The following is a 13,529-nucleotide window of genomic DNA, read 5'->3' as shown; positions in this document are numbered from 1 at the left end:
TTCCTTTCTACCCTAGTACTTCTTCTCCTTTCTCTTTCCCCCTCTTTCTCTTCTTTCTCCCTGACTTCCTATGAGGGGTGTGTGGGGTGTGTGCGTGTGTGTGTGCGTGTGTGTGTGTTGGGGGGGTGTATGGGTGTATGTGTGTATGTGTCTATGTTGCACCATTTGGAAAAGGATCATTTTAGGGTCTCTCACTGGCTTAGTTCCCGGATGACTATTTTATTAGCATGTTGGGCTTTGTTTTAACCTGCCATAGATATGCATCTGCCCTCCCACAGCATTTAATGAAGAGGTCTTTGACATAAATCCCTGAAAACAAAAGCTACAGCATGCATCCTGTGCATGGAGAGCAGCCAGGGATGCTCCTCTGTGAGAGGCATAATTAGAGGCAGCAGTGCCGAGCTGAGAGCAGGGGCTGCGATGGGTTAATAAAGCCCCAGCTCTCACTTCCTTCTCTGCTCAGAATATGAATTAGGATATGCAGAAACTAAATGACAGGAGCAGCCCAGGGAAGAAAAATGCTTCTTCATTTTTATTGCTGTAATATTCTTTGTCCTATATTCTGTGTCATAACAAAACAGTGCCAGAGACCTTTAGGAATGACTATGTGTAAAAAGAAAGAATTGTCTCGGGTAACTGTTTAGTCTTCTGTAGATTAAAAACCTTCAGTATTTCTGTTTTTAATGTTATTTTTATCTAGAAATATTTAATTGAAATACAAATATATAAATTCAAGGCATAAACTTAGTTGACTTCACTGTAATAATTGCAGTCAAATTATCACATCACCACTGGTAAGCGTGTGTGTGTGTGTGTGTGTGTGTGTGTGTGTGTACGTACTCTGCATGCTACTTACCCATTCATTTGTTGATGACACTTAGATTGGTATTATGGCTTAGCAGCTGTAAGAATGAACATAGGGTTCCAGATCTTATATCTTCTGATCTTGATTTGGATGTGCACAGTCATGACACAGCTGGGACATAAGGTAGTTCTCTTTCTGTTTTGAGGCCCCTCAAACAAAACGAGCACAGACCCTCTGCTGATAAGTTTCCCTTTCTCCCATCTTCATAGCCATCATAGCAGATGGGAGGTGATGTCTCATTGCCTGCATGGTTAGCATTGAGCATCCTTGCAAATACTTTTGGAAATTCATATGCTTCCTTTGAGGAAATGTTTATTCAAGTCCTTTGACTGATTTTTAAAAATGAGCCATTTATTTAGCTTTGTTACTTTTGTGTAGTTCCTAATATATTTTGGGTATGTATTCCTTATTGGTTATATAATGATAAAAGAAAATTTTGAGATTTCTGTAAACCATAAAGGTCAGAAAATAAAGGGAAGAAAAAATAAGGGAAGTTAATTTACAAACATCTCTCAAAAATTGGATGTAAGAAATCTTGGCTTCATGCCTCTTACTGCTTATAGGATCTTGTTCCAGGACCAAGTCGTTCATTCATTCATTCATTTATTTTCTGGCCTGCATCTGTAATGGCTTAATATGCCTTTTGGTTGGAGATCCCTTGACTTGTAGAGTTTTGCTCTGATAAATGTTTGGAAATATTTTCTTCCATCCATATGTTGCCCTTTTGTTATTTTTTCTTTGCTGTGAAATGCTTTTTGATGTAGTCAAATGTTTTTGTGTCTGTACTTTTGGACCTGTATATCATATACACACAAAACAAACAAACAAGCAAACAAACAAAAACTATGTTGTAGAATTTTATTCCTGTGTTGTGCTATGTAAAGTTAAGGTAAGGTTTCAAATCTTAAAATTTTTTCCTTCATTTGGGGTTGACTTTTATATGGGATGTAAGATAAACTTTTAAATTCTTTCTCTTTGCATGTGGATGCTCACTTGCCTTAACAGCATTTCTTGAAAAACCTGTGGTTTCCCTGTTGTGTATTTTTTGATTACCCCACCTAAATGAGATTGTTTCTGAGATTTCTATCTGTTCCATTCATCTGTTCTGTGTTGCTACAATACTGTTTAGGTTATTGCAATTTAGTATGTTGTATGAAAATTCAGTGGTATGATTTCATTAGTTTTGTTATGTGGATTCAAGAATGCTGTGGCCCTTGTGTAATTATCAATTTTAGTATTTTTTCTGTATCTTGAAAAAAAGTGCTATTAGAATTTTTATTGAATTCATTGACTCCACAGATCCCTTTCACAAGCATGAGTGTTTTGACATACTCTTTTAATCCTTGAATACAGGATGTAGAGCTTTTATTTGTGTCTTCTTCAATTTATTCCAGTTTATAAATCTTTCATCTCTTTGGTTTATTTAACTCCAAAATATTTTTCTTTGATGTTATTATGTAGAGGACTTTCTTCCTTTTTTACTTTTGTTTTGACAACTAATTATTACTATGCAGAACTGCAACAGATTTTTGTATGTTGCTTTGGTATTTTTGGTGATTAGAATGAGAAATGCCCCTTGTAGTGTTGGGCATTTAAATGCTTGATCCCAAGTCCTTGGCACTGTTTGGGAGAGTTAAACTGGCACAGCCTTGCTGGGGAGTGGGTGTTTAGAGTGAGAAGCCTCACCTACTTCCAGTTTGTTCTTTCTGCTTCTGTGTCATGATGGACATTTGCAGCCTGGACCTGTAAACCCCAATGAACTTTCTTCCATAGGTTGCCTTGAAAAGTTATCATAGGAACAGAACTTCGACTTCAATGGATTAATTCATTTATCAGCTCTAACAGTTTTTAATGCAAGTTTTTTTTTTTTTTTTGTATAAGATACTGTCATCTGCAAATAAAAACAATTTCCTCTTTCCCAGTGTGGGTGTGTTTTATTTCTTTTTCTTAGTTGCTTTAGTTTGAGCTCTAGTACTTTGTTGAAGGAGAGTGATGAGAGAGGGTGTCTTTGCCTTGATGCAGATTATCCTGGAGGAATACTTTTCATGTTTTTACTTTTGAGTATAACATCAGCTGTGGTCTTTTCATATATGGTAAGAATATATATGTTGAGATATGTTCCTTTAGTTACCACAACCTTAGATTATCTGCTGTTCTGCTTTGTACTGGAAAACAAAGAAACAAAAACAAGAAACGAGGCAGATTAGCAGAAGATAATAGATTATTGGAACTGTCAGCATGCAGCCTCTTAACTTTTTCTTTGAAAGTTGATTCAGACCTCTTCAAGTTAGGCCAAGTTTTCTTAACATGCTACTTTAAACAAGTCAAGTTATTCTAGCTCTGTGTGTGTGTGTGCGTGTGTGTGCGTGTGTTGGTGTGTGTTGGTGTGTGTGTTGGTGTGTGTGTGAATGTCTGTGTGTGTGTGTGTGTGTGTGTGTGTGTGTGTCTATGTCTGTGTCTGTGTGTGTCTCTGTCTGTGTTTCACACCTGCTTCTCTTTAGAAGTTGGAATACCAAGTCCAGAGAGGTGGTCGGTAGGAAGATCAGGAGAAGGGCTGTGTGAAGAAGAGGGTGAGTGTCCTCAGTCACTTAGTCAGCTGTTGCATTGTATCACAGCAGGTCAAAGGGGAAGCTCCCCCAGTTGCCACAGATAGCCGTTTGGATGACCCCCACCCCACCCCACCCAAGAGCCTCTAAACATGGATAAACTTGCAAGTCCATGTTTTCATCTGCTTTGTTACACTTCTATACCTAAACTATAGTGTTGCTATTCTGAAGGGATCATTTCATCAAATGTATTTTCAGTGTCTTTGGAGGTTGCAATTTGATTTTTATCCTTTATTCTGTTAATGCAGTCTGTCACATAGGTCCACTTCCATGTGTTGAATCATTTTTGTATCCTAAGGAAAACCCTATTTAATCAACCCAGCAGTTCTTATAATGTGGTATTTAAATGAATTTAAAAAGAATTTTGCATCCTTGTTTATTAGCAGTATGTCAGATCCATAATTTTCATTTTTTGTGATGCCCTTTTTTGTTTGTTTGGATGACATATTTTATTATCTTGAGGTTTGTAGAGAGATATTCACTTTGTCCGCGTACCTGTGGCACAGACCACAGCCATTGGGGGTGTTACCTGGGGGAGAAGTCTGAGGAATGGGCTCCAGGAGCTCTCTTGCTGGCAACACAGGGACAGGAGAACATCCGGAGGCATCCTTGGGACCAGGAGCCTGCTGGTGTTCATCTGTCTATGTTGTAAGTTATTTCTCCTGATCCTTATGAAACCTCAATAGAGGTTTTGTGGAGAATGCTGGCTTTGCAAAATTAATTTGAAAGTAGTTCCTTCCTCTTTGATTACTTTGGGAAGAGGTGACAATTCTCTTTCAAGTATTTGCCAGATACATTTCTGTATTAATTTCTGTTGGTACTTTGCATAGGCTTCTGTGTGTTAAAAATCCTTGTGTAATGGTTTACATAAACCACATTGTTTAGAAGCATTGTTTTTAGTGATTCACTGAAGACCACTATGACTAAGGAATGCAATTAATCAAAAGATGTGCCTAACTGGCGGCTGTATGACTTGCCACATGAAATAGTCATCAAATGACTAATGAACAGAAAGCATTTTTAATTCTTTTTAATTGTTTTACATGTGTGTGGATGTTTTGCTTGCATGTATGTCTGTATGCCACATAGTACCTAGTGCCTACAGAAGTTAGAATTGCCTCAGAACCCCAGAGACTAGAGTTAGGGACAGTTGATAGTGGCCATGTGAATTCTGGGAATTGAACCAGGATCTTGGGGAAGAACAGCAAGTGATCTTAATGGCTGAGCCATCTCCCAGCCCAGCCCAGAAGACTTTTAATATTAAGATATACTAATACTTAGCCTATACTTTGGTATCTGACAACATTTATACTTGTCTTTCAGTGCTACTCAGCAGCTCTGACATTTGTCCTTTCATGGACCTTTTTATGCTATAAATTTATTAAATTAAGGGTTTACTTATTTATGTATATGGGTGTGTTTTCTATGTATGCACACTAGAAGAGGACATCAGATCCCATGAATTAGAGTCATCAATGGTGTAAGCCACCATGTGGGTGCTGAGGATTTAATTCAGGTCTTCTGGAGGAACAACCAGAAGCCATCTCTCCAGCCCTCATTTTACCTTTTCTACACTATTTTTACCTAATTTTACCTAATTTTCTTTATCCCTATAGTGGGAATACAGTGATTGCTGACCCATAAAGATTGCATTGAGGAATATATCAGTAACTAAGCATCAATATATAATATATGGTTGCAGTTTTTCTTTCTAGAAGTATTAGAGCTATAGTTAGTATAGTGTTATATGAATAGAATCATAATATAGGAATTATTTCAATTAAGAGTATTGTAAGTATGAGAAAATGGTGTAATCATAAACTCATAGTTTTCTGTAAATGAAATATCCCTTACAGAAATGAGTTATAAACATTTGATTTATTTTCTGTAAATATGTATTGCTCAATTGATAATTTGATGTTTCTTTATACTCTGTCTCAGTTAGGGTTTCAATTGTTGTGATAAAATTCCATGACCAAAAGCAACCTGGGGAAGAAGTCATTTCTTTCAGCATATTAACTCTCAGGCTACGCCTATCCTCAGGGGAAGTTGAGCAAAGTCACTCAAGATTGGAACTGACATCAAAGCCATGGAGGAATGCTGCTCATGGACTTGCTCAGTGTGCTTTCTGAAGCAACTCAGGACCACTTGCCCAGTGGTGGCGCCCAGTGCCTGCCCACCTCCACATCAGTCATTAACCAGGAAAAAGCCTGCAAAGGCTTGCCTCTGAGCCAATTTTTTGGAGCCATTTTCTCAATTGAGAGTCCCTCTTCCCACATGACTCTAGCCTGTGATGTCAAGCTAACCAGAATATCTTCCAAAACCCATCCTTTCCACTGGGTTATATTTGTGATGTAAATTAGCATGTATTGATTGTACTTGTTGAAAGCAGGTTCTGGGAGTGAGAGGGCCTCCTTGTCCTTGACTGAAACATCAGTGTCATTCAAAATTCCTAATCCTGGCTCAGCCTAACCCCTGTGCTATTATAGGGAGGACAGAAAATGGCTAACAGTTTGGGGATTTAAAATGCTACACTCTTGAAAACATTTCCAACACAGGTTACTATTGTTTTTCCCACTATATAAATATTCCTGCCTTGGGAATGAGAAGCCGGAGCTCAGTCCTGGAGTCAGTGTTCTGCTCTGCCTAGAAACCTGTAATCTGGAACTCCAGCTTGACTATTTCAGCAGGCCTCCTTAGTGGTCTCTGCTGAGAGTTTGGGCTCCAAAGGCATGACAATTTTTGCTATCTACTTGCTACTCCATATGTATTCTTTTCCTTCAAAGGCTCATCTGTGGGGGTAAAATTCTGTTGGGGTCCGCTTTATCAAACAAGGGCTCCCTCTGCCATTTTCACTGGGCTGCTTCATTCATTCCTGCTGGAATGACTGCTATTCTGCTGCTTCTTGCTGTTGTGTTCTTCTATTCTTGCTTGCTGTAGACTTAGGACTATCACTCATTCAGAACCAAAGCATGACTGCTTTGGACCATTCTTTACATAGAACAACAATATTCCATGATTCATATTTCATGACTAAATATGAGAAATAACTTCCTTTCTTTGGAATATCAGCAAGGTTACTAGTACTTTGAAGGTTCTGAGAAACCTTATAATAAAGATGGGAAATGTTCATTCATTCCCGGTCTTACTGGACTGTGGAACTTTGCTCCATTTCTTTTTACATTTGTATTCTTGAAGAAGTCCAAACAATGTATTCTGATCATCTTCACCTTCTATTCCTCTCGGATGCACCCCTACCTCCCTACCCCTATCACTTTCATGTCCTCTTTTTAAATTTTAAATTAATAACCCATTGATGGGAGATGTCATTATGTATATATGTTTCTCATACTGGTTAATAATAAAGCACTGTTGGCCAATAGGAAAGGAAGATAGGAGGGACTAGGAGACAAGGAGGAAATAGGAAGGAGAGTAAGGAGGAGTCAAGATGGAGAGTCTAAAGAAAGCAGTATGCCGCCGGCTCCCCGGTAAGAGAAATACATAGATCAGCAGAAATGGGTTAATAATTAAGGCAGAGCTAGCCGATAAGAAACAAGTAACCGGGCCAACAGCATAGTATCAAATACAGAGTCTCTGTGTGTTATTTGGGGCTGGCGGCGTGGCGGCGGGACAAGACCGGGCGGCGGCAGGGCAGAAAAACCGTACTTCTTACAACCCATAGACTCCAGTTAATTTTGCCCGTGTACTTCTTGGTATGGGGCCATCCATTGGAGTAGTGTCAATTTACCAGGACCACATCCTTAAAGAAATTTGACCTTTCCCTCCTCCAGAATCCGTCAACTCTCCATAGCTTCTCTGTTGGTGGTGGTGCTCATGAGCCCCTTCTTGCTCCCTGCCTGAATGATAACTGGCTTGATCTTATGCAGGCAACCACATGGGTGCTACAGTTTTGTCTTGTCTGGAAACAGTTTCACTCAGTAGTCTCTGCCTGCTAGCTGACACAGTCTTCCCCTACTCTTCCAAGATGACCCCCTGAGCCTTGGTGGGAGAGGGATACAGATATCTACATGTAGCTGAGCACTCTGCTGATGCTTGTTCTCTGCACTTTGAGCAGCTGTGAGTTTCTGTGTTAACCACTGATGTCTGAGAGCTGCCTGATCTGAGCCTGTGTCCTGAAGTACCATCTCTACTCTTCTAAGAGGTTCAAAGTATAATATTGAAATCTATGATTAATGTTTCCAAGGGGTTTTGGTTTTGGTTTTGTTTGTTTTGCTACTGTGAATAGGAATGCTTCCCTGATTTCTTTCTGACTGGTTATTTTGTATCCTGGAAGAATACTGATACTTTAATTTTGTAAACTGCCACTTTGCTTGAAGTTTGTCCCCTTCAAGAATTTTTTGGTGGAATCTTAGGCATCTGTAGAATAATCTGCAAATAGAGATATTTTGAGGTCTTCCTTTTCCATCGTGTCCCTTTTATTTTCCTTTCTTTTCTTATTGCTCTAACTAGAGTGTCAAGCAGCGTATTTAACAAGGGAGGTGAAAGTGTATACCTTGTCTTGTTTCTGTTTTTAGTAGGAATGCTCTGATTTGTCCTCCATTTAACATGATGGTGACTATATATGTGTTATAGACTTATTATGTTGATATATGTTCCCTCCATCCCTAGTCTCTCCAGGGTTTTTCTCATGAGGGGATATCTGATTTGTCAAAGGCCTATTTTGTTTGTATCAATTGAAATTATTATGTGATTTCTATCCTTATGTGGTGAACTATATGTATTGATTTGCACATGTTGAAACATCCCTACATCTCTAGATGATAATGACTTGATCATAGTGCATGATCTTACAGATATTTTCATAGAAATTATTTACAAGTGGTTTTTATTTTGTTGAGAATTTTTACATCAGGGTGATTGGCCTATAATTCCGTTGGTGTAGTTAGATCTTTATCAGATTTGTTATCAGTGTAATACTAGATTTATAAAAAGTCTTTAGAAATGTTTCTTTTTTTCTATTTCATGGAATAATTTGAGTAATATTGGTGTTAATGCTTTAAAGATCTGGTAGAATTCTGCACTGAATCTATCTGGCCCTGGGCTTTTCTTGGGTGGTAGAGTTTTAATTACTGCTTCCATCTTATTAGTTGTGATAGTATGTTTAAAATACTTCATTCGTTTAACTTTATTCAATCATCTACATCTAGAAATGTGCTTATTGCTTTTATATTTTTCAATTTTGTTGCTTGTACATCTCTTAAAGTGTGTCCTCATGATTCTGGATTTCTACAGTATCTGTTGTTATGTTTTCCTTTTCATCTCTGATTTTATTAATTTAGGTATTTTATTTTGTTGTTGTTATCTGGCTGAGGGTTTATAGATTTTATTTATCTTTTCAGAGAACCAAGTAATTCTTTTGTTGTTTCTTATAGTTTGTTTATTTCATTGATTTCTGCCCGCACCTCATTATTTCTTTCAATATGCTGATTTATTGTTTTTCTAATGCCCTAAGATTAATCACCTGATTATTTATTTGAGATCTCTCTGGTTTGTTTGTTTGCTTGTTTACTTATTTATTTATTAAGACAGGATTTCTCTACAGAGCTGTAGCTTACCTGGAACTCACTATGTAGACCAGTAGACCAGGCTGGCCTCAAACTCAAAGAGATCTTCCTGCCTCTGTCTACTAAATGCTGAGATTAAAGATGTGTGCCACTGTAACTGGATTGACATTTTAATGTAGGTACTTAGAGCCATAAACTTCCTTCTTAGGATTGCTTTCGTTGTATCCTATAGATTGGGATGAGTTGTACTTCCATTATCATTTAATTATAGGGCTTTTTAATTCTCTCTCTCTCTCTCTCTCTCTCTCTCTCTCTGTTTTTTGAGACAGTGTTTCTCTGTGTAGCTTTGTAGACCAGGCTGGCCTGGAACTAACAGAAATCTGCCTGCCTCTGCTTCTGACTCTGCCTTTGCCTCTCGAGTGCTGGGACTGAAGGCATGCACCACCACTACCTGGCTGGGCCTTTTAGTTCTTGACTTCAATAATGATCCATTCATAATTCAGTAATGTGTTGTTTGGTTTCCATGAGTTTGTGTATTTTCCTAGTTTCTCTTGCTGCTGATTTGTAGCTTCATCCTATTGTGGTCCGATAAAGTATGGAATATTGTCACAGTTTTTCTATACTTGTTAAAATTTTATTTGTGTCCTAATATGATCAGAGAAGGTTTCATGATGTTCTCGGAAGAATGTATGTTCTTTGGTATTTCAATGGAATAGTCTATAGGTATCTACTCAATCCATTTGATAAATGTTTTAATTCCAGTATTTATTTATTCATTCAGTTTTTGTATGGTTCATTTGTCTAATGATGAGCGTGAGGCATTGAAGCCACCCAGTGTTATTCTGTTTAGGTTAATCTGTGATTTTAAATCTAGTAATGTTTGCTTTACAGATTGGAGTCACATATATTTGGCATTATATTTAGAATTGTATTTTCCACTTGATTGGTGGATCGTTCGCTTAGTATGGTGGAACCCTCCTTTGGATAAGAACTGGTTTGAAGTCTTTTTGTCAGATAGTGGAATAGCACCACCTGCTTGTTTCTTGGTTCCATTTGGTTAGAATACTTTTTTCTGTCCTTTCTAAAATAATATCTTGGGTGGTAAAATAGATTCCTTGGAGGCATAGAAAAGAATGATTCTGCTTTTTAACATGGTCTGCTAGTCTCTATTTTTTTTTTTTTTTTTTGGATGGTTGAGTTGAGGCCATTGATATTCAGAATTAGTATTGAAAGGCATATATTGTTCTCTGTCACATTGTTCATTTTGTATTGTTTGGGATTTTCTTGGTCTTTTGTTTTAAGTGTGTGCTAGATAATGTCACCTTGACTGTATCTGGTATTGACTAACTAACGAGCAGTGGAATACCCTAATGAGGGATTTTTCTGTTATTGGATTGTTTGAGGTGAGAAGACTCACCCTAAATCTGGGTCACACCTGCTGGTTACAGCCCATAGAAAAGGACATGGAAAAAGGAAGCGTTCTATTTTTACTCTCACTGGCCTTTACTCTCACTGGCAAGTTCATCTATCCTGTTGTTGGATCAGAACCCACTTCTGGATTCCAGTGTACACTGAAGATTGGTACCTCTGTGGGACTTACTTGGGGGTTCCAGCACTAAATTGGGACAGCTGAGATATCCAGTCTCATGTGAACAGTTACTAGATCCTTGGTCATTTCCTCAGGAGACAACCATTTTTAGACTACTCGTACCACAACCTATAAGCCTGGAAATCATTCTACTACACGTGTGCGCGTGCATGTACACGCACATGCCCACACATGCACACATATTCATTCTATCAATTTTGTTCCTTTAGAGAACACTGGCCAATACAGAGTGTCATGGTATCATTTGTTCCTTCTCATCTAGTTTCTTGAATGTGTTTATCTTTCTCTTCAGACTAAGGCATTCCTTATAGTATGCTCTGTAGTCATGAGTGCCTTTAGCCTGCTTTTATCCTGAAAAGGTTTTCTTTCACCATCTATTAGGACAGGTAGTTTCTGTGGGTATATTAGACTTGATTGATTCATGTGACACTAGAAAGACATGAATCCAAGCCCTGCTTGTTTCATGCTTTAGATTGAAGAGTTAACAGTTATTATGATGGCTTGCCTTTGTATGTTCCTTAACCCTTCCCTTTTGTGGCTTTCAGTGTTTTAATGTTTTAACTATAATATGATACAAGGAGTTTCTATTTTGGACAGATTTGGTGTTCTGTGTGCCTCTTGTATCTGGATAGCCCTTTATTTCCTTCGCTTTGGGAAATTTTCTTCTATTTTTATATATGATTGACTCAATTTTTCTATTTTGTCTTCATACCCTGATAGTCTGTTGGTGAGACTTTCAACAAAAGTTGTTATTTGACCTTGGTGTTTTTCATTTTTACCATGGTTTTGGTTTGAGGTTTCTTCAGTACTTCTTTGTTAAATTCAGTATCTTTTTGTTAAATTCTGTTATCATGTTGTGGTTTGACTTCCTTATTTCATTCAGTTGTCTTTGTATCCTCAGAAAATATTGGAGTCCTCTTTGAGTTGTTTTACCACATTTATAGTTATTGTGCTCATGTCCTTGCTGGGGGTGGATGGTCCAGGATGGGCTCTTACTCCTTGGAGGCCATGTAGGCCATGAGGTCCACCACCCTGTTGCTGTAGCCAAATTCATTGTCATACCAGGAAATGAGCTTTACAAAGTTGTCATTGAGAGCGATGCCAGCCCCAGCGTCAAAGGTGGAAGAGTGGGAGTCACTGTTGAAGTCGCAGGAGACAACCTGGTCCTCGGTGTAGCCCAGGATGCCCTTCAGTGGGCCCTCGGATGCCTGCTTCACCACCTTCTTGATTTCGTCATACTTGGCATCTTTCTCCAGGCGGCATGTCAGATCCACGACGGACACATTGGGGGTAGAAACGTGGAAGGCCATGCCAGTGAGCTTCCCGTTCAGCTCTGGGATGACCTTGCCCACAGCTTTGGCAGCACTAGTGGATGCAGGGATGATGTTCTAGGCAGCCGCATGTCCATCACGCCACAGCTTCCTGGAGGGGCCATCCACAATCTTCTGGATGGCAGTGATGGCATGGACTGTGGTCATGAGTCCTTCCACAATGCCAAAGTTGTCATGGATGACCTTGGCCAAGGGGGCTAAGCAATTGGTAGTGCAGGAAGCATTGCTGACAATCTTGAGGGAGTTGTCATATTTCTCATAGTTCACACCCATCACAAACATGGGGGCATCAGCAGAAGGGGCGGAGATGATGACCCTCTTGGCCCCACCCTTCAAGTGGGCCCCAGCCTTCTCCATGATGCCAGTAGACTCCACAACATACTCAGCACCAGCATCACCCCATTTGATGTTGGTGGGATCTCGCTCCTGGAAGATGGTGATAGCCTTCCCGTTGATGACAAGCTTCCCATTCTCAGCCTTGACTGTGCCCTTGAACTTGCCGTGGGTGGAGTCATACTGGAACATATAGACCATGTAGTTGAGGTCAATGAAGGGGTCATTGATGGCAACAATGTCCACTTTGCCAGAATTGATGGCAGCCCTGGTAACCAGGCGTCCAATACTGCCAAATCCGTTCACTCCGACCTTCACCATTGTGTCTCAGAAACAAGGCTGGCAATGCACGAAAAGATGCGGCTGTCTCTAGAACAGGGAGGAGCAGAGAGCCTCATTTGGGTTCTTACCCTCATATCTGACTCCCAATTTTTTGTTGATTAAAAAATAAATAGATAAACAATTTACATAATCCATCATTCCTTTGAATTTTGCATCTCATCTCAATTATTTTTATCAACTGTCATTAATATGGAGTTGGTAATTTGGGGAAAAGATAAATCATTCTGTTTTTTCATGTTGTTGAATAACATGTCCCTGGGATCTACCTATCTGGGGTTATATTGTTGGTTATGATTTGCTGCTGCTGTTTGATTTTTGTTGTTGTTTTTGTTTTTTTAATTAAGGTTGCCTTTATTCTTTTAGTGGGTCTGTTTGCATTGTTTGAGAGAGTCTAGATTGTAGTAGAGGTGTAATGCTGTTCTTGTCTATTAGACTAGTGTTCCAAGCACTAGACTCCATCTCCCATCTGCCTTTGTGAGTTAAGTACTTACTGCAGCAACAGCCACTGTCCAGTAATTGACCTATTCCAATAATAGAGTGATAAGTGACTGCAAAATGAAATCTGTTAATTACTGAATAGTTTATAGGAAGTAAAGGGACCTCGGTGTTCCTGTATAAACTAAGATGTCAGTTTGGCTGCAAAGAGAAAAAAGAGACTAGGAAGCAGTCAGGTGAGTAGTGACAAGTATTAGGTTATTAAATGACAAATAGAGGAGAAAGACATATACAAATTGGGAATAATTGCAGCAATAGAAAAATGGGGTAGATGTGTGGAGCTTGTGGTTAACAGTAGCCTATAGAGAGGAGGTAAAGATATGTACTCATAACTAGGTCAGCTTCTGGGCTTTGACAAATGCAGTGGGAAGAAGAATGGGTTTGAGAGATGGGGAGAGAGACAAAGACAGAGAGTCGTGAACT

General features: G+C 39.0%; 1 protein-coding gene and 1 pseudogene across 3 annotated transcripts in view; one reads left to right on the top strand and one right to left on the bottom strand.

Annotated features, from left to right (window-relative positions):
* Fars2 (phenylalanyl-tRNA synthetase 2, mitochondrial) overlaps positions 1-13,529 on the top strand; it is a 415,828-nt gene that overhangs the window by 250,753 nt on the left and 151,546 nt on the right. The gene's annotated exons all lie outside the window — the stretch shown is intronic.
* Positions 11,559-12,656, bottom strand: LOC127229340 (glyceraldehyde-3-phosphate dehydrogenase-like; annotated as a pseudogene).

This window comes from Phodopus roborovskii, unplaced genomic scaffold (assembly GCF_943737965.1).
Source record: "Phodopus roborovskii unplaced genomic scaffold, PHOROB, whole genome shotgun sequence".
Taxonomy (NCBI): domain Eukaryota; kingdom Metazoa; phylum Chordata; class Mammalia; order Rodentia; family Cricetidae; genus Phodopus; species Phodopus roborovskii.
This window is presented reverse-complemented; position numbering and strand designations above follow the sequence as displayed.